Here is a 23444-nt window from a genome sequence, read left to right on the forward strand (position 1 = left end):
CAGCTGCGCTGTGCAAAATAACCATTTTGTGTCGCTACTACAACTCGTGAGTCGTGTATTTACGATATGTTGCTGGTTTGGTGTACTAGTCGACCATAAAATTATTGTGCCTGGGAGTGACATAATATTACTGCACTTGGGAGTGAGGGCGCTACCAGCCGTTTATCGTTAGTCAGAGCTTACTCTGAGGTTATAGTAATTGCGCAACTGATCTGAAAGCACTGACATTGCTACTGTACCTGTCCACTGTAACGTTAACGCGCGTTTCCGATAACGGCCAATTGCAATAATATCTTGATTGACTAGTACCTCCTTCCTAGTGTGATTGCTGTTATTCCGATTTTCACGTTTATATTTTTGACAAATACGCTTTTCCACCTCCATTCTGCACGAAAACAGCCTAGAATACGTTATGTAGCCGACGGACATCTTTATTTACATCCGAAATTCATGTCTACGGTCAAAGTTATATTTTGCTTGACCATACATGTAGGATGTAAACAAAGGCGTCAGTCGGCAACACGGTGGACACAGGGCTGTTTTTGTGCAAGACGGAAGTTGAAATGGCGTTTTTGCTATATCTATAAACTAGAATGTCGGAATAATGATAAGCACAGTAGAAAGTAAGTACACTTAACCATCAAAATAGTTGAAATACAAAACTGGCGAAGTTTGTTTTGGTCAGGGCAGGTGCTTCATCCAATTTTCTGTCGATCTACCTCTACATCTACGTGATTACTCTGCTATTCACAATAAAGTGTCTGGCAGAGAGTTCAATGAACCACCTTCAAGCTGTCTCTCTACCGTTCCACTCACGAACGGCATTGGGAGAAACGAGCACTCACATTTTTCTGTGCGAGCCCTGATTTCACTTATTTTATAGTGTTGATCATTGGTCCCTATGTAGGTGGGTGCCAACAGAATGTTTTCGCAGTCGGAGGAAAAACCTGGTGATTGAAATTTCATGAGAAGATCACGTCATAATGAAAAACGATTTTGTTTTAATGACTGCCACTCCAATTCACATATCATGTCTGTGACACTATCTACCCTATTTCGCGATGATAAAAAACGAGCTGCCCTTCATTGTACTTTTTCGATGTCATCCGTCAGTTCCAACTGATGCGGATCCCACACCGCACAGCAATACTAAAGAATAGAACGGTCAAGCGCGGTGTAAGCAGTCTCTTTATTAGACCTGTTGCACCTTTTAAGTGTTCTGCCAATAAATCGCAGTCTTTGGTTTGCTCTACCCACAATATTATCCATGTGATCGTTCCTATTTAGTTCATTTGTAATTGTAATCCCGAAACATTTAGTATAATTTACAGCCTTCAGATTTGTGTGACTTATCGCATGTAGAGGCTTATCTCACTAGGGGTAAGATACATACTGCCCACAGGAAAATTAGAGAGACCTTTGGAGAAAAGGGAGCCACTTGTATGAGTATCAAGAGCTAGGATGGAAACCCAGTTCTAAGCGAAGAAGGGAAAGCAGAAAAGTGGCAGGAGTATACAGAGGGTCTATACAAGAGGGATTTACTAGAGGACAATATTATGGAAATGGGAGAGGACGTAGATGAAGATGAAATGGGAGATACGATACTGCGTGAAGAGTTTGACAGAGCACTGAAAGACCTGAGTCGAAACAAGGCCCCGGGAGTAGACAACATTCCATTAGACCTACTGACGGCCTTGGGAGAGCCAGTTCTGACAAAACTCTACCATCTGGTGAGTAAGATGTATGAGACAAGCGAAATACCCTCAGACTTAAAGAAGAACATAATAATTCCACTCCCAAAGAAATCAGGTGTTGACAGATGTGAAAATTACCGAACTATTAGTTTGATAAGTCACAGCTGCTAAATACTAACGCGAAATCTTTACAGACGAATGGAAAGACTGATAGAAGCCGACCTCGGGGAAGATGAGTTTGAATTCCGCACAAATGTAGGAATAAGTGAGTCAATACTGACGATACGATTTACCTTAGAAGAAAGATATAAGAAAGGCAAACCTACGTTTCTAGCATTTGTAGACTTAGAGAAAGCTTTTGACAATGTTGATTGGAATACTCTCTTTCAAATTCTAAAGGTGGCAGGGGTAAAATACAGGGAGCGAAAGGCTATTTACAATTTGTACAGAAAGCAGATGGCAGTTATAAGAGTCGAGGGACATGAATGGGAAGTAGTGGTTGGGAAGGGAGTGAGACAGGGCTGTAGCCTCTCCCCGATGCTATTCAATCTGTAAATTGAGCAAGCAGTAAAGGAAACAAAAGAAACGTTCGGAGTAGGTGTTAAAATCCATGGAGAAGAAATAAAAACTTTGAGGTTCGCCGATGACATTGTAATTCTGTCAGAGACGGCAAAGGACTTGGAAGAGCAGTTGAACAAAATGGACAGCGTCTTGAAAGGAGGGTATAAGATGAACATCAACAAAAGCAAAACGAGAGTAATGGAATGTAGTCGAATTAAGTCGGGTGATGCTGAGGGAATTAGATCAGGATATGAGATACTTAAAGTAGTAAAGGAGTTTTGCTATTTGAGGAGCAAAATAACTGATGATGGTCGAAGTAGAGATGATATAAAATGTAGACTGGCAATGGCAACGAAAGTGTTTCTGAAGAAGAGAAATTTGTTAACATCCAATATAGATTTAAGTGTCAGGAAGTCGCTTCTGAAAGTATTTGTATGGAGTGTAGCCATGAATGGAAGTGAAACATGGACGATTATTAGTTTGGACAAGCAGAGAATAGAAGCTTTCGAAATGTGGTGCTACAGAAGAATGTTGAAGATTATGTGGGTAGATCACATAACCAATAAGGAGGTATTGAATAGTATTGGGGAGAAGAGAAGTTTATGGCACAACTTGAATATAAGAAGGGATCGGTTGCTAGGACATGTTCTGAGGCATCAAGGGATCACAAATTTAGTATTGGAGGGCAGCGCGGAGGGTAAAAATCGTAGAGGGAGACCAAGAGATGGATACAATAAGCAGATTCAGAAGGATGTAGGCTTCAGTAGGTACTGGGAGATGAAGGAGCTAGCACAGGATAGAGCGGCATGGAGAGCTGCAGCAATCCAGTCTCAGGACTGAAGACTACTACAACAACAACAACAAAGCGTAATCGAAATTTAGCACATTTCGTTAAGTGCTCATGAGAATAACCTCACAGTTTTACTTATTCAGGGTCAATTGCCACATTTCGCACTATACAGCTATCTAAATCATTTTGCAAGTCGTTTTGATCATCTGATGACTTACAAGACGGTAAATGACCACATGATCTGCAAACAATCTAAGACCGCTACTCAGATTGTCTCCCATGTCGTTAATATAGATCAGGAACAATAGAGGGCCTACAACATTTCCTTGGGGAACGCCGGATATTACTTCTGTTTTACTCGATGACCTTCCGTCTATTACTACGAACTGTGACCTTTCTGACAGGAAATCCCGAATCCAGTCGCACAGCTGAGGCGATACTCCTTAGGCACGCAGTTTGTTAGAAGACACTTGTGAGAAACGGTGTTGAAAGCTTTATGGAAATGTAAAAATATGGAATCAAATTCACATCCTCTGTCGATAGCACTTATTACTCCATCAGTATAAAGTGCGAGATGTGTTTAACAAGAACGATATTTTCTGAATCCTTGCTGACTATGTGTCAATAAATCGTTTTCTTCGAGGTACTTCATAATGTTCGAATAGAGTTTATGTTCCAAAACCCTACTACAAATCGCCGTTACTGATATAGGCCTATAATTCAGCGAATTACTCCTAATTCCCTTTTTGGGTATTGATGTAACTTGTGCAATTTTCCAGTCTTTAGGTTCGGATCTTTCTGTGAGATAGTGGTTGTATATAATTCCTAAATATGGAGCTATTTTATCAGCATACTCTGAGAGGAACCTGACTAGTATACAATCTGGACCGGAGGCCTTGCCTTTATTAAGTGATTTAAGCTGTTTCGTTACTCCGAGGATATCTACTTCTTTCTCATCTTGGCAGTTGTTCTCGATTGGAATTCAGGAATATTTACTTCTTCTTCTTTAGTGAAGGAGTTTCGGAAAACCGTATTTCATAACTCTGCTTTAGTGACACTGTCATCAGTGACTTCACCATTGTTGTCGCGCAGTGAAGGTATTGATTGCGTATTGCCACTGGTGTGCTTTATGTATGACCAGAATCTCTTTAGGTTTTCTGTCTGATGTCGAGACAGAATTTCGTTGTGAAAATTATTAAAAGCATCTCGCATTGAAGTACGCGCTATGTTTCGAACTTCAGTAAAACTTTGCCAATCTCGGGGATTTTGGGTTCTTTTAAATTTGGCACGCTTTTATCGTTGCTTCTGCAACAATGATCTGACCCGTTTTGTATGCTATGTACTTACTGAGGGCACAAATATGTATTACGCTAACTGAAGCTGGACGGAAGTCGTAAACACGTATTAGCATCAAAAACACATGAATAAGTGACTGGTTATTTCTTGAAATAATTTTGAATTTCCTTTTTATATTGCAACAAGATTACGATCTTCGATTTTCTGCAACAGATTTGTTCAATGTATTCCTCCTACAGCTTGAAAGAGGATGAGAATGCTAGAGAGTTCTGAATATACTTCGAGTAAACCTACTCTTATAGGACACATCTTATAAATCTATAATACAGATTGATACACTTTGAGTTGAAAACGTCTACATACTTGTCGGTCGAACGTTCTTGTGTGACGAAATACCACCAGATTTGATTCGCCTATCACGGCGACACTAATGATGCGTAAACAATGGTTGAGTTCACAACGTATATATCACGTCGGTTGGTTGGTTGTTTAGTTAATTTGGGAGTCGGGACCAAACAGTGAGGTCATCGGTCCCAACAGATTGAGGAACGAATTAGTTAAGTGTAAATTTATAAACTGCTGTATCGTGCAAATACGTATAGCTGGAAAATTGGTTAGGGTGTCAGTGTAAAGAGTTTGCAAAACACAACTAGGACAGAAAGTGAGTCAATAAAAAGATTGACCGGGATGCAAGTGGAAATCAGTTTTAAATTGAAAATCACAAAATAAGGGAAGTTGTTGTGTCACATGGCTGGTAAACATGCTTGGAATTACAGAAAACGTAAGTCAGAAGAATGCTCGCATCGAAAGGAATCCAAAAAAGCCTAAAAATCCAGTGCCGAGAAAATCCTAGAGGTAGGCAGCGTTGAAAAGAAACCTAAAAACGGCACAAAGCTGTTACATAGCTGACCCATCGACCATACAGCGGTCAGTGACAGTCAGACATCGTAAAGCGTTTATTCTGTAACCATTATACGACTCCGCATAAGCATTTTATTAAAGAAATTGACAGTTAAATAACACACTAATACGAAACACTTGTTATGATTTTATCCCGAGGTCTGCACTAAAAATATACGCCGCAGGTCCGAACTGCCCACACAGAATCTTTTTCCTATTTTTTAAATACCGTCAAATTTCCTACAGTCAAAATGATTTGCTTTCCTTTAACTTCGAAATTTCATGTGTGGGCAAAATAAATATGTTTTGCGTATTTTGTAAAACAATTTTTACGGCCATTCTAATCTTATTTAACCTATTGTTACTGCCGCAGTGGTAACACTGGCTCCCGTGAGATCATCGATGTTAAACACTGTCAAGCTGGGCTAGCACTAGAATGGGTGACCATCCGGTCTGCCAAGCGCTGTTGGCAAGCGGGATGCACTCAGCCCTTGTGAGGCACACTGAGGAGCTACTTGATTGTTAGGTAGCGGCTCCGGTCTCATAAACTGACGTACGGCCGAGAGAGGGGTGTGCTGACCACATGCCCCTCTATACCCGCATCCAGTGACGCCTCCGGGCTCTGGATGACACGCCGGTCGGTCGTTGCCGTAGGTCTTCCAAGACCTGTTCGGAAGGAGTTTATTTGTATTATTACACTACCCAAAGACCGCTGACATTGGTTCCCGTAACATCAACGAAGTTAAGCGCAGTCGGGCTTGGCTAGCACTTCGGTGGATCAGCGTCGGGGTCTGCCGAGCGCTGTCAGCACGCGGGTCTCACTCAGCCCTTTTGAGGGCAATTGAAGAACTACTTGACTGAGAAGTAGCGGCTCCGGTCATGATGACTGACAGTGTCCCGGGGAGTGGTGTGCTGACTACACAGCCCTCCATATCCGCATTCAGTGACACTTATCGACTCAGGATGAAACGGTGGTCAGTCCGTACCGCCGGGCCTCACGTGGCCTATTCGGACGGAGTTTCAGTTTTGTTAGGGAAAGTTATGTGGTGTTATATTTATCACAGAGTAAACTGTGATGGTAGCAACGCCTCTGGACATTGCTTCGTGACATCAGAGTGCGAGCTCTCGGCGCTATACTATGACATAGTGTTTGTCCGTATCTGCAACAAGACGAAAAGTTTGTCAACGTGGGGTCAAGACAAATTTTGGTGACACTGTGCTAGCGACGTATGTGGGGATGTAAATTAATGACTAAATAACGTAGAGAATCTTCCCTGCAGTCATCTAAAGTTAACCAGAGTTTTCTCTGAAAAAAATGGAGCTACTGGGGAATTGTCACAGAGGCCGACGCCGTCGCCCCAATGGCATCGACAATCCGTACAAGAGATCACAGCTGATTAGCTTAGAAAATTAGTAAAACATGCCCAATTAATCTCACTGAGAACTTAATACTAACGGTAGTCATGAAAAATTGTAGCTTCTCGATCTAATCATTAACATCAGGCATTGTTACGTTGCCGATGCTGTAACAGAAGGGAGTGTTGTTGATGAACATTTAATCCTTCTAAGAAAGGAATATACTTCAAAATGTTGTTAGTTTTGTTTTTTTCGGTAATTATTGAAACTGCTCAGTAATGACGTCTGTGTTAGGCAGGCATTTTGCTCAACATATCAATCATAGAAGGTGAAAATTATTATAACTTGAATAAAAATGCTGTTAAAGTAATATTGAAATAATTTTAATGCAATAATATTGTCAAACTAAATTAAAATTTTTTCAAAATGTCATTTTCATTACTGGTTCTGTGGAAGTGTTTTTTGTGTATGGTGCTTGTTCTTTGTATTTTGGCATTACGTATGCAATGAATCCTGTATCTCACAATGAGGACACTTGATGAAAGGAAAGAAGTTTGTCGCTGACTACATTTTCCTCGTTCATCTAAATGGTTCAAATAGCTCTGAGCACTCTGAGACTGCCAGCCAGAGTGGCCGAGCGGTTCTAGGCGCTACAGTCTGGAACCGCGCGACCACTACGGTCACAAGTTCGAAACCTACCTCGGGCATGGTTGTGTGAGATGTCCTTAGGTAATTAAGGTTTAAGTAGTTCTAAGTCCTAGGGGCTGATGACCTCAAAAGTTAAGTGACATAGTGGTAAGAGCCATTTGAACCACTAACGGACTTAACATCTGAGGTCATCAGTACCCTAGAACTTAGAACTACTTAAACCTAACTAACCTAAGGATATCACACACATCCATGCCCGAGGGAGGATTCGAACCTGCGACCGTAGCGGTAGCGCGATTCCAGCCTGTAGCGCCTAGAACCGCTCGGCCACTCTGGCCGGCACAAACTAGTCGCCTCACATGCGGTGCCTCATAGAAACAAAAACTCTCGTTCAGCGACCTTATCAGCCCTGTTTCTCCATTTAATTGATAAATAACTTCGGGCTTCAGAAGACGATTACTCGAAAACTGCAAGACATGCATAAAATAGACGCATAAGAGTAGATATAGCAAATTTTCAACTCCCATCAGGGATACTCCATATGTGGTTTGTGATGCTGGAACTCAATAAGTGTGTGCAGTTCATTGAATTTACACATTTTCACAGTGTTGCGGGAACGCACGGCCCAGCTAGTGTGATTGGGTTGCCTATCTGCAGAGGCCAAATACTTCGCTGCGACAACCCCGGGCGGGTCGTTTTTGTACATGTTGTGACACGACTGCCCTCTAGTGGTACACTCTACAACTACGCCATGGCGCGCATTGAGAGTCGAAACTAGGGGAGATCCACTGTCCACTGATTTGTGTCGTTTTAGGGTTCCATACCTCAATCAGTAAGAACGGAACTCTTGTGGGTTCACTTCTTTCTCCGTCTGTCTGTTTGTCATTCTGTCATACTGTTGAAAACCATTTTTCTCAAAAACCGGCCACTGTCTGACGTCTGTGGTCCCTTGAGGGTGTAAACAAACGTAAGGTTGAAAGTCAATACAACCAAAAGGTACGGCCGTTCATGTTACATATTATGTTTCTTGCATACTTACTGATCAAAACTTATACCGTATTTTTCGTTGGTCAAGACTCGTGAAATTTGGGAAGAAGTAATATTTAACTGTACAAGTAAAATTTGTAACTATATGAAATTTTAATTTTCATTTGTTCTCAGACTGTGTGCCTGTCCGTTCGTCTTTTGTATCCCATTTTCCCAAGAAACGATTAAACGTTGAAATTTATGTAACATTCGAAGGTCTATACTCCCTTAGACGTGTAATAAATGCAAGCTCCTAAGTCACTGCATCCAAACAGTATGGCCATTTATGTCACATATTTTGATACTCGCACTCTCACTCATTATAACATGTACGGTACTTCCCATTGAACGAGAATCACGAAATTAGGTAAGAAGTGAGGTTTCATAGTACAACTAAAGGGGAAAATATAAGAAAATTGTTTATTTGTAGTTATGCCTAACGAAAAAATCTTTTTTTTCATTTATCTAACTTCATACCTAAATTTGAAACATTCTCGAAAGCCGTGGAATCTTTTGTGCCCATATCTTATTAGCATCAACGTCGATAACAGGCAAAAATCGTCAACATTCTCAATTCCCGAAACGATTAAACCGTCTACATACGTAATTAAGTCTGTATGGAATCCCCAGTTCTACTCGTACCTGACCAATTTCTTTATTTCTGTATGTCATGCAGTTTTCTTCTGAAACTGCGAAGGTACTGACTAATATCCCCGTACATTTCTTACCTCATCGCATGCCCGCAATACCACCAGGCGGAATTCCATCTTGCGGTGGACAATGGTTATAACGTTGTAACCCATCGGTGTACATGTCGACGTAGAATAACTGGACGATGCCGTGAAGGTGCCACCATTCCAACAAGACTCTCCCGCCGCAGTCCTAACTGCACGGCTGCTGCCAGGGGCGCTTTGAGATGGAACGTCTGGCATTGCGAGCCAGAAGCTGCTGTTGAATGCTACGCAGACAAACAAGTCATCTGGAGGTGCAGTACACAGTCCCGTATGACAACCGAGACCTGCTAATAGCTGCGAGTGCAGCGCCAACGGCAGTCAGTTACGGCGGTGAGAAGTGCGACTCACGCTGCTGTCTTTCGCGCTGCGACTTCCGGCAGGGATTTCGTGGCAGTCTGTCCTCCCACCAACCTCCTGCAAGATACTGCGTGTCAGCAGTTCTCCTTTTGCACATGCCCGTATCTAGTTTTTGCAGAGGTTCGTATCTAGTTGTCCCAGAGTAAAGAAAGAACGGATGGTCAAGACTTCCGGCTAATGCAGCAAAATGCTCCACACTACGTAACCTGCCCGTTGCCGTCACATGTGCTCTGCATTTCGATTCACACCGAGCGAGATGGTGCTCACATTTCGGACGACAGATCCCAGCCCGTACATCCACATTTAGGTTTACTGTGATTTCCCGAAGTCACATAGGCAAATTCCGGAATAGTTCCTTTGAAAGTGTAGAATCAAGTTCCTCCCCTCACCCTTCCTTCCCTTGGCCTCCGTTTCTAATGAACTCGTCGTCGACGGGACATTAAAACCTAATCTCTATTGCTTCCTTTTTTCGTTTAAGTGCACTTGTCAACACCGATTTTTCAAATTCTTGATTCTGTGTTTAATAAGTTTTGTAATCCATACTAAATCTGCTCCCACCTGTTAGCTACTGAATAAACATCACCATATTCCAAATACCGATGATGAGTAAGTTTATAAGACGACCAAACAGCTAAGGTCACCTTCCAGAGCGAAACCATTACACCCAATCTACCTGCGTGCAGAGTTACTTGTGTGTACAGGTGTGAGAAAGTTTTCTAAATGTTTGCGTAAGGGGATCTGAGACGGAAAATAGGAACCAGCCCAGTGTTCATCTAGAGGGATGTGGGGAACTGCCTAAAAACCAAATCCAGGCTGACCTGCATACCGACTGCACGTCGTTAAACCTCTTGGACACTTCTCTCTGATGACCTCTTATCGCGGAAGCGGTCGTGTTAACACACTGGTCCTTACTCCAGAGGGTACGGTAGTTTTTTTTTTTAGCATACTGACTTCCTCCAATAATTTTTGAGAATATTTCCCGTCACGAATATCAGGAATATTGATAAAATATTTTAAACTCGACTAAAGACAGTCTTAACGGCTATAAAACGTTAACTGGCAGCGTCAACGTGTTTCAGTCAAATTGTGGCCGTATTCGGACCATATTACACCATGACAACAGGCGGTGACGATGGGCGGAGCAGGTATCGGGTTTCCACGAACGTTATCATGCCGTAATATTGTCTGAAGATGGTGAAATTTTTAATGAAACCGGTTACCATTGACAAAAAATATTTTAATGCGGCCAGGACTGCTGTTAAGTCAACTTAAAAAATAATTTCACCCTTTAGTGAGAAAGAACAAATAGCGATCCGAGTATTAGCAGTTATGACTTCTTTCTGCATCTCTATGCTTTAATATCTTGTAATATTTTTGGTCATAACGTACTGACTAGGTTGTCGGTACAAATTTTTCAGTTAATAACAGACGCACCAATTCACCGTATTAACTTTATTGCTTTGTGTAGTTGGTATTGGACAACGCCTAAGAATGCTGAGAGCTGTATTATACATCATAATACTTAGCTGCAATAGCTGCTCTGTTTTTGGCTATCGAATTGGTTCAATTACAGATGATTCATGGATGGTCTGAAATCGAATAAAACAAATAGTTAAAACTAAACAATTACTACAGTTATGTATTGTATAAAGTAGTTCTTAAAAAATTTATTGCACTGCTAAGTATTTATTACACACTATATATAAGAATACACAGAATGCCCAGAAACAGTCTGACATGCATGTAAGAGTGTTGCAGCGTAGGTTGGCTGAGAAATAATTTTTAAGGAAAAACTTTGATACATTGCGCCGTTTCCGAGTTAATTTACATTGGAATTAGCCAATCAAGGGGCTGCTTGCGCAAACTCAAGCGGCCACCTGATAAAATTAGTAACTGTCTTTCATCATAGCTTCACAACGGCCTGATTGGCTAACTTCAATGCTAATTAAATCTAAAACGACGCAACGTATCGAATTTTTCTCGTAACAATTATTTCTCAGTTCAGCCTACCCTGTCCGCAGCTCTTGGTCTAGTTGCTAGCGCTGCTGCCCCTGGATCATGGGTCCCGGGTTGGGGATATTCTCTGCCCTGGTACTTGGTGTTTGTGTTGTCCCCATAATTTTATCATCATCATTCGTGACAGTGGCTAGACTGGATTGTGTAATAATTGGATTATTTAAATTTAGGACTTCGTACAGGCGCTGACGGGCACGCAGTTGAGCGTCCCACAAACCAAACATCATCCCGACCTACCCTGCAACGTCCTTACAGCATTTTAAAACTGTTTCTGACAACCATATATACAGTGTGTCCCATTTATCTTTCTTACCCCAAAAAACATTTTCTGATGTGTTAAATGAACGTTTCATCCAATGTATTTAACATCATTGGGTAGTTCTTGCTGAGGGCGTACGTCTTATGTATCCCCACAGATGTAGGAGATACGGGGCACAGGTTAGATTTTTTTAAATGGAACCATGTAAATTTTATACAGCAAAAGCTAGTTAAAAATGTATTACAATGACTCAGTTTATTCACAAAATGAGTTGCAATGGAAATGATAAATAATACATAACTTCTCTAATCTAAATATCGCTTCAGTGCATTTCGTTAACTAAATGATTCGACGTCTTCGAATGTATTACAAATTACCAATGAACATTGAATGTAACGGTATTGCACTGTACAGTAATTGAGTCTTGTTATTGCACAGTAACGTATTACAGTACGTATGACAATGCAGAAGTAACATGGTCTTTTGAAGTAACTTTTACCGTGGTACTACTGCTATATGACAAAAAGAGCGTTTTCATTACATGCTCAATATGGTGACCGTAATTTGTAAATAGGGTCACTCTGCGGACGAACTACGCCGTACATGGTGCTACTAAATTCCTCTGGGACGGCTGTACAAGCATCAACAATGCTTTGCTGCATGTCCTCTGGTGTTGTTGGAACATTTTGTTAGATGGCATCCTTGACTGCTCCCCACAGAAAAAAGTCCAATGCTGTAAGACTGTGAGGTCAGAAGATCAGCAGACCAACTAACTGTCCCATCACATCGTATCCACTACCAGGGTATTTATGGTTCAGAATTCGTCGTGCTCGTAAAGCGTTATAAGCGGGGCATCCATCATGCTGATACCATATGACCATCCTCTGATTCAGAGCTTTGGTGTCCAAGAGAAAAGGAAGAGCGAGTCCTAATAATAGGGCATATTGTCTCCCATTTTGGTTGTCATTTACAAATAAAGGGCAGATAATGCTATCGCCAATAAATCCGCAACAAAAATTAACGGTCTATGGACGCTGATGGGCCAATAATGCATATTTCACATATTTACGCTTCCTTTGTTGGGGAATGAAGCCTCATCGGTAAAAAGAACATCTCAGAAGAAATTAGGATTAGTCAGGAGTTGTTACTGAGCACACTGCCAAAATTGAACGCTATTGTTGGAGTCATTTCCATGAAGTTCTTGCTGTAAAAGAACATGGGAAGGATGGAATTTATGACGCTGCAGAATGCGATGAGCACTTTTTTTCGAGAAACCAATCTCATGTTGAATTCGTCATGCACTGATTTGAGGATTGACTGGTACGTTAGGGAGCACAGCGTCCTGAGCGGCTTCGTCTGCTCATGTTCTACAGTGATTCCAATGGGTGGTATTTAAATTTCCCATTTCACGTAGATGAGAAATCAGAAGACCAGACATCCAGTGAGAATCGTCTGCTGTACAGTAGTTGTGCCTGAACAGAATTTCACCCACCTACAGCACATTACAGAACAGGTATATAGAGTACAAGACAGATATAATAATACTCATAATGTTCTCTAACAGTGCTGAACATAAAAATACAAGTCACTAAATTCTTTCATATCGTCATTTCTGTACATCAAACACCTTTGCACAACAAAAACACTATTTACAACGTGTACAACCGTCACTCAGTTATAGTGTGCACAAAATGCCATGGCCGCCATATGCGCAGTCGGATGGGGAAGTGTGGTGAGAATGGCGGTGGAGGAGGGGGGGGGGAGTCGCTCAGAGCGCTGGAGGGGAAATACCGAGCGGTGGAGGGGAAGAGCTGTTCTAAACTGAAGCCTGCACCCATATTTTTTGAAAATATCGAGAGGGGCCCCTCCATGCCCATGGTGACCATTCAAAAATATCTACTGTCCTCTCTGGGTTCGTTAGTATAGAAAAAGAACTTTGCTGAAAATACATCTATTTATTTTCACCTGACTTCTTAAAAATTTGTAACCTACAGAGAAGGATCGTGAATAGCGATTTTTGAGTAAAACCTACATATTTCTCTAGATTCCATGTCAAAATTTGCTTCTTTTGCCAAAATTTAGCTGGGTTCACTCTATCTCATCTCATTAATGTGTTGGGCAGGGACAATTGCGAGAGAAATCTGAAACAATGGTTTATTGAGAGAGGGATTGAGGGAAAGTAAAGTCAGTAGCTTATGAAAGAACACCCTCTGTAAAAAGAAATGTATAATTTCTTCAAATACGTTGTTCCAAAGCCCATAGCATTTTCCATTTCACCAGCTCCTGATGGCCTTTAAAAATTACATTCTTTCTCCAGAAAAGTCTGTAGTTACTGGACTAACATGTTACATAATGAAGTTTTGCATAATAACGACCTGGTAAAATACTCTCCCCTTTTTGTGCTGTCATTTGCCAAATTCTCATTTCTATATCTGAAACCGTTTATGAACTATGAGGAATGTTGTGGATATATCACTTTGGCTTTATCGCTGGTGCGGCGCTATCGAAATAGAGTGTGCTACATCAGATCACATGTCTCGAGACTGGTGACAGATAGATACCACTACACAAGTTTAAAGAAAATTTCAATATATTAGCTAACTTCCATATGGAACAACATATTATGTAATAGGCACCAAACGCAAAATCACAGAGAACTCTTTCGTTGCACACTTATTCGAATTTCGCGCGATGTCTTACTTCTACATAAATAACACAATAACTATGACCGTTAACGAAATGATGGTCACATCATCACAAGCGTAACATATAAAGCTACAAGTAAGGCAAAAATGAAACTTTTTATCGAACAGTTTCTGTAAAATCGTTTGAGAAAGACTGCAGGGCGCGCATTTTGATTCTGTCATCGCTGAGCGGTCGAAAGATGCAAAGCATTTTTCGACCTCTCCTTCCGAATAAACGAATAAACTCGCTCAGTGCACTGGACGAAAACTAGTCACTGCGCACCGGGGACGGTATCTTGCGCGAACTATATTAAGTTACTCTGGTGCATGACTCCACTGGTATGCAGCAACAAATGAGGTGCGTGGGGAGAGGGGGGAGGGAAAGGGGTATCTTTGTTTACGCGAGTCGGAAATCGTTAACAAAACCCACCCCTGTGCTACAGCACTGCTTTGGGTACTTAATGTGTAGAAGCAAGACAGTAAACAGCTCGATTTCTTCACAACCTATGTACCATTCATAGTTTCCACGTCTACTTTTTACTGACAAAAATGGTACAGCACGACACATTTTTGAATAGCTCTCGGAGAAGGTACGTGCATCCTGAATAAAATTTACATGATACTGTTTAAGAAATTTAACTTCTTGCATCTGTCGGGATACGTAAAACATATACCCTCAGCAGGAGCTACCCGACGATGCTAAGAATACTTGGTCGGAACAATTTTTCATTTAACGCATCAGAGCTGAGCTATGTTGGGTGAGCAAGAAGAACGGGACGCCCTGTATATATCGATTAGAGAGAGAACACTGCCAATTCCCGAGGTAAGTGACTGAGCGAGAGGTTTTCACCCCTCCCCACTGACGTTCAGCGACAGACATTCATGCAAAAACCACCCGAAAATATTCTCAAAGTGAGTAGTCACGTTACTCGTGTCAAACCGTATCCTTGCACTATCACCGGCAAGGTGAACATCAACTGTACGCCAATGCGTCGAATGTTTTAACAAATAACGATAATAATTTCACAGGTGTTACATGTAGGTAACCGCCCGTAATACCTTACAGACAAAGGCTGTCGGCGTACGGTCTCCTCGGCTTTGTTTCTTCCTCGGCGGTCTGAAGTCCGTTACGCCGTTACGGGCAAAGAGACACCTGCACAAATTTGGCATGAAAAGGGGGGCAAACAGAGGGAGCGGCACGCAGGCGCAGTGTGCTCAGCATACAGTCTGCGGGCCGCTGCGCTCTCTTGTTTTCAGTCCGAGGTATTCGAACTCGTGAGCTCAGTAAGAGGTTGCCAGAACGCTTCTCTAGAGTACACTTACACAAGGGAAATACGAGACACGTGTCTAAACCGAAGTCCAGCGGCTCCAACAGTCGGAAAATTTTCAGATGAAAAACACTGTCTCTTCCACACATTCAACTTTTGCTTCCGGTTGCTGTAGTATAGAATGCAGCAACCAGGTTTTACAACGACAGTAACTGAGTTTTGAAGATTGCCTTCTGGATGGAGAGGAAACGGAAGCAATTTCTTTGGGTGTAGAATAGCAACGCATTTTTCTTAATGCGTAATACTTTTTGCCACGACCAAAAAACCTATAAAAACAGACAGATTTCGTTAAATATGTTCTAATTTCATTAATAACATAGCCTTTAAATAGGTACTAATGAGTAATCATGGTACAGAACCTGACAATATCTTTTAACACAATTTTAGCAAGAGGGGTATTTTATGACAACCACAAACAATTTAAAAAAAGGAAAATTTTGTTGCTCAAGTTGATTTTCATCCACAATGTACCATTTAAACTTATATAGTTACGCCACACTGTAATTTCTACTAGGTTGTAAACTAAACGAAGAAAACCGTATTTCAGAGTGAGGAAACCGCTCATCTCCATCCCTAAGCTATTATTCTAAATATGACACTTTTATGTTTTCTGATGAGCTGTGAAAATGTTCAGATATTTGCAGTCTTGGTAAAACAGATCTAAGACGTAATGTGGGTGACACTTCGGAAATTCTCTGTTAATTTCACCAATTACAAAGTTATTCTTCTTAAGAACTGCTTGAATTTCACATTTAACGATGTTTTCTGCCTCTTCTTACTGCCTTGTTCGTACATACCCAACTCTTACTTTCTCTCATTGTTGAAGGGCTGTACGAAGGCAGTGAAGATTTAATGACTTTGCAGTGAAAAACTATGTTTTTTACATAAAATATTAAGTAATTTTTCGGTATAATCAATTTTTAGTCATTGCACATCGTCCAATTGTTTCTCAATGTTTTGATTTCATACGAAAACCCGTTTCTTGAAGCTTTTTGAGCTGCACAACCGAGGCTGTCATAACCTCAAAATTGTTCTAAAACATTTTTCTCTACAAATTTCTTCAAAACTTAAAACAGGACGTGCAAGCATGTAACGTTAGTTGAACAGTATAGACGATGCAACAATTTCTGCTTAATATTTATCATTGTTCCCATTGCCAAAATGACTTGAGTAGATGCTTTATCTTGAAGGAAGACGGTTATTTTTTCTTCTCTATCTTTAATTAATTATTTTTTGAGCTTGGCCTACTACAGTTTTCTAGTGTTCCTGTGTTGGGAAGTAATAGGGGGATAATAAGATGGCAGCATAAGTGAAGTTGTAAGTTTCAGTCTGTCAGGGCCCCTCTCTTAGATAACAATTGACGACAGTGATGGACGCAATCATCAAAAGCTTGGGATTTTAGCAGAGATCGATGCGGCAAGTTTACCGAGAATTTTTATCCAAGAATTACTTCGCGGAAGACTTCCTATCCAAACAAAGTACTTAGTAACTTAATAACAAAATATTTAACAGCTTAATAACAAAATACTTAATACCTCAGTAACATTTATAGTGATTCACAGAGCCAGTTGCACCCAAATTTCATCACAGTCGGTTACATACCTTAGGTCATTTTCATGTGGTCACAACTGAACAACGGGAGACCCTCTGTCAATTCGGTCGTGGGAAACACAGATAGTATGTCTGGTGCATACGAACTGACACAGGGGATCTTGTAGTTAAGTTGTGTAGAAATGTCGGTGATGCTATTCGATAAAAAGACTACAATTCTACGTCAGTACATGTTTTACAGAATATTTTATGGTGTTGAACCTTCTAAATGGCAAGATCAGGTTCCTCAGATTTTTCAGCACTGAATGAGGTGTCGACGGTTGCCACATACGCACTACACCTGCAGGATCTCGACTGTAACCACACCCGCAAGTTGCAACTTCACAGCAGCATTTTTAACCAATTCGGGGATTACACTTTTAACACATCACTCGACCAAAAGCTACTTCCACGAATTGATAATGTTAGTCTTTTATAATTTTGCTGTTACTGAAACGTAACTACTCATCAATACAGAGATGATAGACACCCTTATAATAAGATACCCAAGACTCAAGATTTTGAGAAAAAGGCGTAGTTAAAGGAGCAAGCAGATTGCCCAGTAGATTTAAGATAAGCTACAAACACATTACATGCGGCGTATCAAAATGAGATCTAAGAAGAGAAATTTGTATTCAACGTCTCTTCGAGATCGGGGTCATTAGAAACTGATAAAAAATCAGTTTCAAGAAAGATGAGAAACCAACGAAATATGTTCTCGAAGTAAATATTCCGACGTTTGGAAATGACTTGGGGAAACCGCTGAAAAACTAAATAAATGGTTGCACGGAGATTTTAGACATTTTCCTCCCTGGTTGTAAACACTGCGTCACTTCGCTCGGTAGAAACAGAATGTTTGGGTCAACGTAAATGTAAGCCAGATAATGAAACTTAATTTGCCTTTATATTTTATTCTTATATGTATCCGATAAAATTTTGTCCAAAAAGGACATCAGTACTGTACTAAGAATGTTATTAAGAGCCACGGGGGGGGGGGGGATGTAACTACATACTAAGCATCTATCTGAGACGTTCTTCCAATTTTGGTCCACAGGCGCTTATCCACGAATCTATTTGGAGACCAAAGTATACATTTATTCTTTCGCTACCTGCTCGCTTGTAAATAGTTAAATAGTTAACTCGTTGCATAGTGCAATGAAATACGATCTCACTGTTTAAAAGATCATACATGGAAAATGGTGTTTTAATCTGTAAAATCCGGCCACTATAGATCAGACAGGAATTTTAATCAAAGTTGTCGTAGTCTCTAACCTGTTTGAAGAGCACCTTCTGCATTTATTCGTTCACTTGCGGTTCCCTTACAATTATTTAATTTTCTCTTACAGTATAGAGCACAGAGATACAACTCTTTGCTTAAAATGTAACGAATGTACAGTGATATCCTAAATTACTAATTCTGGCCACTACGGCGTCTAACAGTAATCTGAAAAACGTGTTCTGACGTCACACATTGCTAGCTATTCCTTTGATTAATTCGCTCACGGATGTCCCTTGCAACTCGCAGAGTTGGTTGGTAATGAGAGACAGAGGCTGCTGACAACCTCAATACATTTATGAACCGCCAAGGTTGTGTCTTTTTGCTCCCTTAAGTTGGGTGTTGATCAGAGGTCACTCAGTCGCACCTGAAGGACCTAGCTAATTGACAAAAACATAAATTATTAGTTGTATTAGTAAATTCATTTTTCAAGTCACGCAAGCATGTTTTTAGCACCCCGTTGACAGCTGCGAATGAGCGTAGTAATTGGTTATAATGCAGATAAATGAGCTATGCTCTTCCTGCAGGGCTTAATATATTGTTTAGAGAAGTTGTTTATTCGCACCGCTTGACGACGCCAATTTCAGAAGAAGTACTTCTTCTGTATCCCGTACAGCAGAAAGAATATTCTTGTGTCAGCTTAAGTTATAACGTAAAGAGCGAAAGAATGACAAGCGTGATACGTTTAACAGCGTGAGGAACGAATCCAAAGCGACAGCCACTGTGACTCATTTTGAATCTGGTACAATATCTTTCACTCAGTGAGGCGACATATTTATCTAACTTATTTTATGTGGACGAACAAAAGTGTGTACCTCAAACTCCGATGACATCTGTAAATATCCTTGAAACAAACTTTTCGTATTTAGTTACATATACAGCGACAGTTTGTGACAAACGGGTTTGGCACGTTCTGAATACGTTCGGGTGCCAAAATCTTTGATATGGAAGGCGGAATGAGGACTAAGGCAGCTGTTATCCCACTTTTCTGCCGGAGTCTTTTAAAGAGAAACATATTCGCATTTTTTGAAGTTCTGTCGGAGCACTTTTCCGGTAGTTCCCTTCTTTTCCCTGTTACAACAGGATGCGGTACTCATATAAAACAAATTCTATACGGCAGCAAAGTTTTGACAGTTCATACATATACTTCGACACATTTATATGCTTTGATACATATTAACAAGAAATAAGTATTCATAATATTAGGTTAATACAAAATCGTTTGTTTCACTTTTTTTCTGGACACATTGCTCGTCGACCACAGTTCGTCGAAATCGCCGTTCTTATGATTTGTAAGTTAAAAACAATCAAAAGTTGTTGGAAATACTTTCCCGAATTTGCAGGTCTTTCAGTCTTACATGATTTTTGTCAGTCATTTTAAGTTCTTTTCAGACATGTTAAGACCCTTTGGAGCCCATTTTGTCACTGCATTACCACTGTGGGAATAGTATAAGAATGAACTCCCTATTGTACAGACACAGGACGAAACAAAATTTTATTGCCGGCCATATGGCCGAGCGCTTCTAGGCGCTTCAGTCCGGAACCGCGTGACTGCTACGGTCGCAGGTTCGAATCCTGCCTGAGGCATGGATGTGTGTGATGTCCTTAGGTTAGTTAGGTTTAAGTAGTTCTAAGTTCTAGGGGGATGATGACCTTAGATGTTAAGTTCCATAATGTTCAGAGACATTTGAACCATCATCATTTTATGGGGGAAAAAGCTGTGACTAAAAACATAGTTTAGTGACTTCAAAATCGACATAACCCGAGAGCCGTTTTATGTGCTCACTTTGTCAGTTAACACTACACTTACGCCTCAGATAGGATATTACGTATATATTATACACGCATAAGTGCAGTAACATTCAGCTTCTGGATCTTGGTAATGGATAATGACATCGAAAATCAAAGCTCCCCTAGAACATCATGTTAAGAAGATATGGTAAGAATTTAGACGATATGCCATGAAGTAACAGAAGTTACAGTCTCCACAAGTGGTACTTTTTGTACCCAAATATCATTCTTTTGGGGGTTATCTCAGGAATCGTTCATGAACAAATGAACACTGAAAAGCCTAACCATTGACCCGTTTCGACCTTCCAAGTTTCATTAACATTCCTAAGAAAAGCAAAGATTGTAGTTCTTTACTATGCATGTGTTTCTCGGAATTTTTATAAAACCAAAAATATGTACTGTGAACTGATAATTAAATGATGGTCTCGCCGAGTGGCCGCCTGGTTTGAGGCGCCATGATACGGACTGCGCGGTCGCTCCCGCTGGAGGTTCGAGTCCTCCCTCGCGCATGGGTGTTCAAGATTGGTTCAAATGGCTCTGAGCAAAATGGGACTTAACTTCTGAGGTCATCAGTCCCCTAGAACTTAGAACTGCTTAAACCTAACTAACCTAAGGACATCACTCTCACCCATGCCCGAGGCAGGATTCGAACTGCGACCGTAGCGGTCGCGTGGTTCCAGACTGTAGCGCCTAGAACCGCTCGGCCACTCTGGCCGGCCGACATGGGTGTGTATGTTGTTCTTAGCATAAGTTAGTTTAAGTATGGTGTAAGTTTAGAGAGCGATGACCTTAGCAGTTTGGTCCCTTAGGAATTCACATACATTTGAACATTTTCTTAAATGACGCAAATTTTCGATCTACCTTGTAAGGCATGCAATCAGTTGAGCTCATCAGTAGTTAGGGTTTAGAAATCATTCTGCTACTCACCTGTGGACTCACACTCACAACATGGTGAACCATTTGACTGCGATAGTCACCAATCGCCGGCTCAATTTTTTCCCATCTGAATCAACAACAATTGATAGCCACAGTATACGCGTACACAGTACACAACGCACAAGTTCTTCTATATAAACCATTTACTAACACACAGTACATCGCTATAATTGTTGTTTAACGTTGTTGCCAAAAACACTGGAAATGTACTTGACCAGTTTACTTCAAAGTTCTACATGATACCCTAATAAACACTCGGACAGACTAAGGATGTATATTTTAATATACCGGGTGATCAAAAAGTCAATATAAATTTGAAAACTTAATAAACCATGGAATAATGTAGATAGACGGGTAAAAATTGACACACATGCTTGGAATGACATGAGGTTTTATTAGAACCAAAAAAAGCAAAGTTCACAAAATGTCCGACTGATCGCGCTGGACAGCAAAACTGCTACCGTGACGGGTGAGAGGTACGCCGATATGTTACAGAATCACATCATCCCCAGCCTTGCTGATAAACACCTGCTGAAACGTACGATGTTAATGCACGATGGCGCTCCACCCCATATTGCTAGATGCGTGAAACATCTCTGTCACGTATCGTTTGGTGATGATCGTGTGCTCAGCCGCCACTTTCTTCATGCTTGGCCTGCCAGGTCCGCAGACCTCAGTCCGTGCTATTATTGGCTTTGGGGTTACCTGAAGTCGCAAGTGTATCGCGATCGACCGCCATCTCTATGTATGCTGAAAGACAACATCCGACTCCAATGCCTCATCATAACTCCGGACATGCTTTACAGTGCAGTTCACAACATTATTCCTCGACTACAACTATTGTTGAGGAATGATGGTGGACATATTGAGCATTTCCTGTAAAGAACATAACCATTGCTTTGTCTTACTTTGTTATGCTAATTATTGCTATTCTATCAGATGAAGCGCCATCTGCCGCACGTTTTTTCAACTTTTGTATTTTTTTGGTTCTAATAAAACCCCATGTCATTCCAAGCATGTGTGTCAATTTGTACCTCGCTATCTACATTATTCCGTGATTTATCCAGTTTTCAAATTGATACTGACTTTTTGATCACCCTGTGTATAATATAGAAATACATATAAAGAATGTATAAAGGGGGAAAACCAACGGTGTGGCCACAGTAGTAACGCCGGTTCCCGATACGCGTCTTTCGGTCTTGCTATCATTTGGATTTGTCACTGTCCGGGTCTGCCGAGTGCTGTTGGCAAGCGGGGTGCGCTCAGCCGTTGTGAGGCCAATTGAGGAGCTTCTTGGTTGCGATGTAGCGGTACCAGTCACGAAAACGGACAACAGCTGAGAGAGCAGTGTTCTGACCACGTGCCCATTGTTATACACACCTGGTGACACCTAAGGGCTGAGGCTGACATGGCGGCCAATGGGTACTGTTGGGCCGTTGGTGCCTGTTCGGATGGTGGTTGCTTGTTCTACAAAGGGGAAATTTTTTTCCCGATAATCTCTAAAAGTTCTTGACCAGTTTGCTTCAAAGCCTTACACAGCACATCAATAAACATTGAGATGAACATAGGCTACATATTTTTAAATGTTATTGTACAGGTTTTCTGTTAAAACCGAATGAGAGAAATAAATGCTGTGCTGTGAAACGAAGCGGTTTCGTTTTCTTTCTCGCAGTCATTTTTAACTGCAGCATGGCATGTAAACCATTAGAAAAATTGGATTAAAACATTTTAATATTTTAATAAAGTAAAATCTTGCACTAAATTATCATTTTTAGGATCATCATAGACCTGAGTCGACATCATTAACTGAAAGTGAAATGAAAATAATCATTCATTGCAAATATATTAATATTTCTGATACCTTTTATGAAAGCAGCCTCAGTCTCAATAAAAAATGTAATAAACAGTTAAGTAGGGAATAGGTAGGTTTATATTCCTTGTTATTACAAGCGAATTGTGAAACCGCGAGATTGCCTTTCTTCTCGGAAAAGCACGTTTTTAATATCCACGCCTTGTCAGACACAGGAGGAGTTCTCAAAGATAAATTTGTCTTTGGTACTTCTTCTAGTGGCAAGAACTTCCCTTTGGACATGTCGAATTTGGACCTGAAAAACCAAATATAGTTAGCCAACTCAAAAAGCTATTATGAATTTAATAGGAACTTCTACATACAATGAACATCAAAATAAAACCATTAAACCT

This window comes from Schistocerca gregaria, chromosome 3 (assembly GCF_023897955.1).
Source record: "Schistocerca gregaria isolate iqSchGreg1 chromosome 3, iqSchGreg1.2, whole genome shotgun sequence".
NCBI classification, from domain to species: Eukaryota; Metazoa; Arthropoda; class Insecta; order Orthoptera; family Acrididae; genus Schistocerca; species Schistocerca gregaria.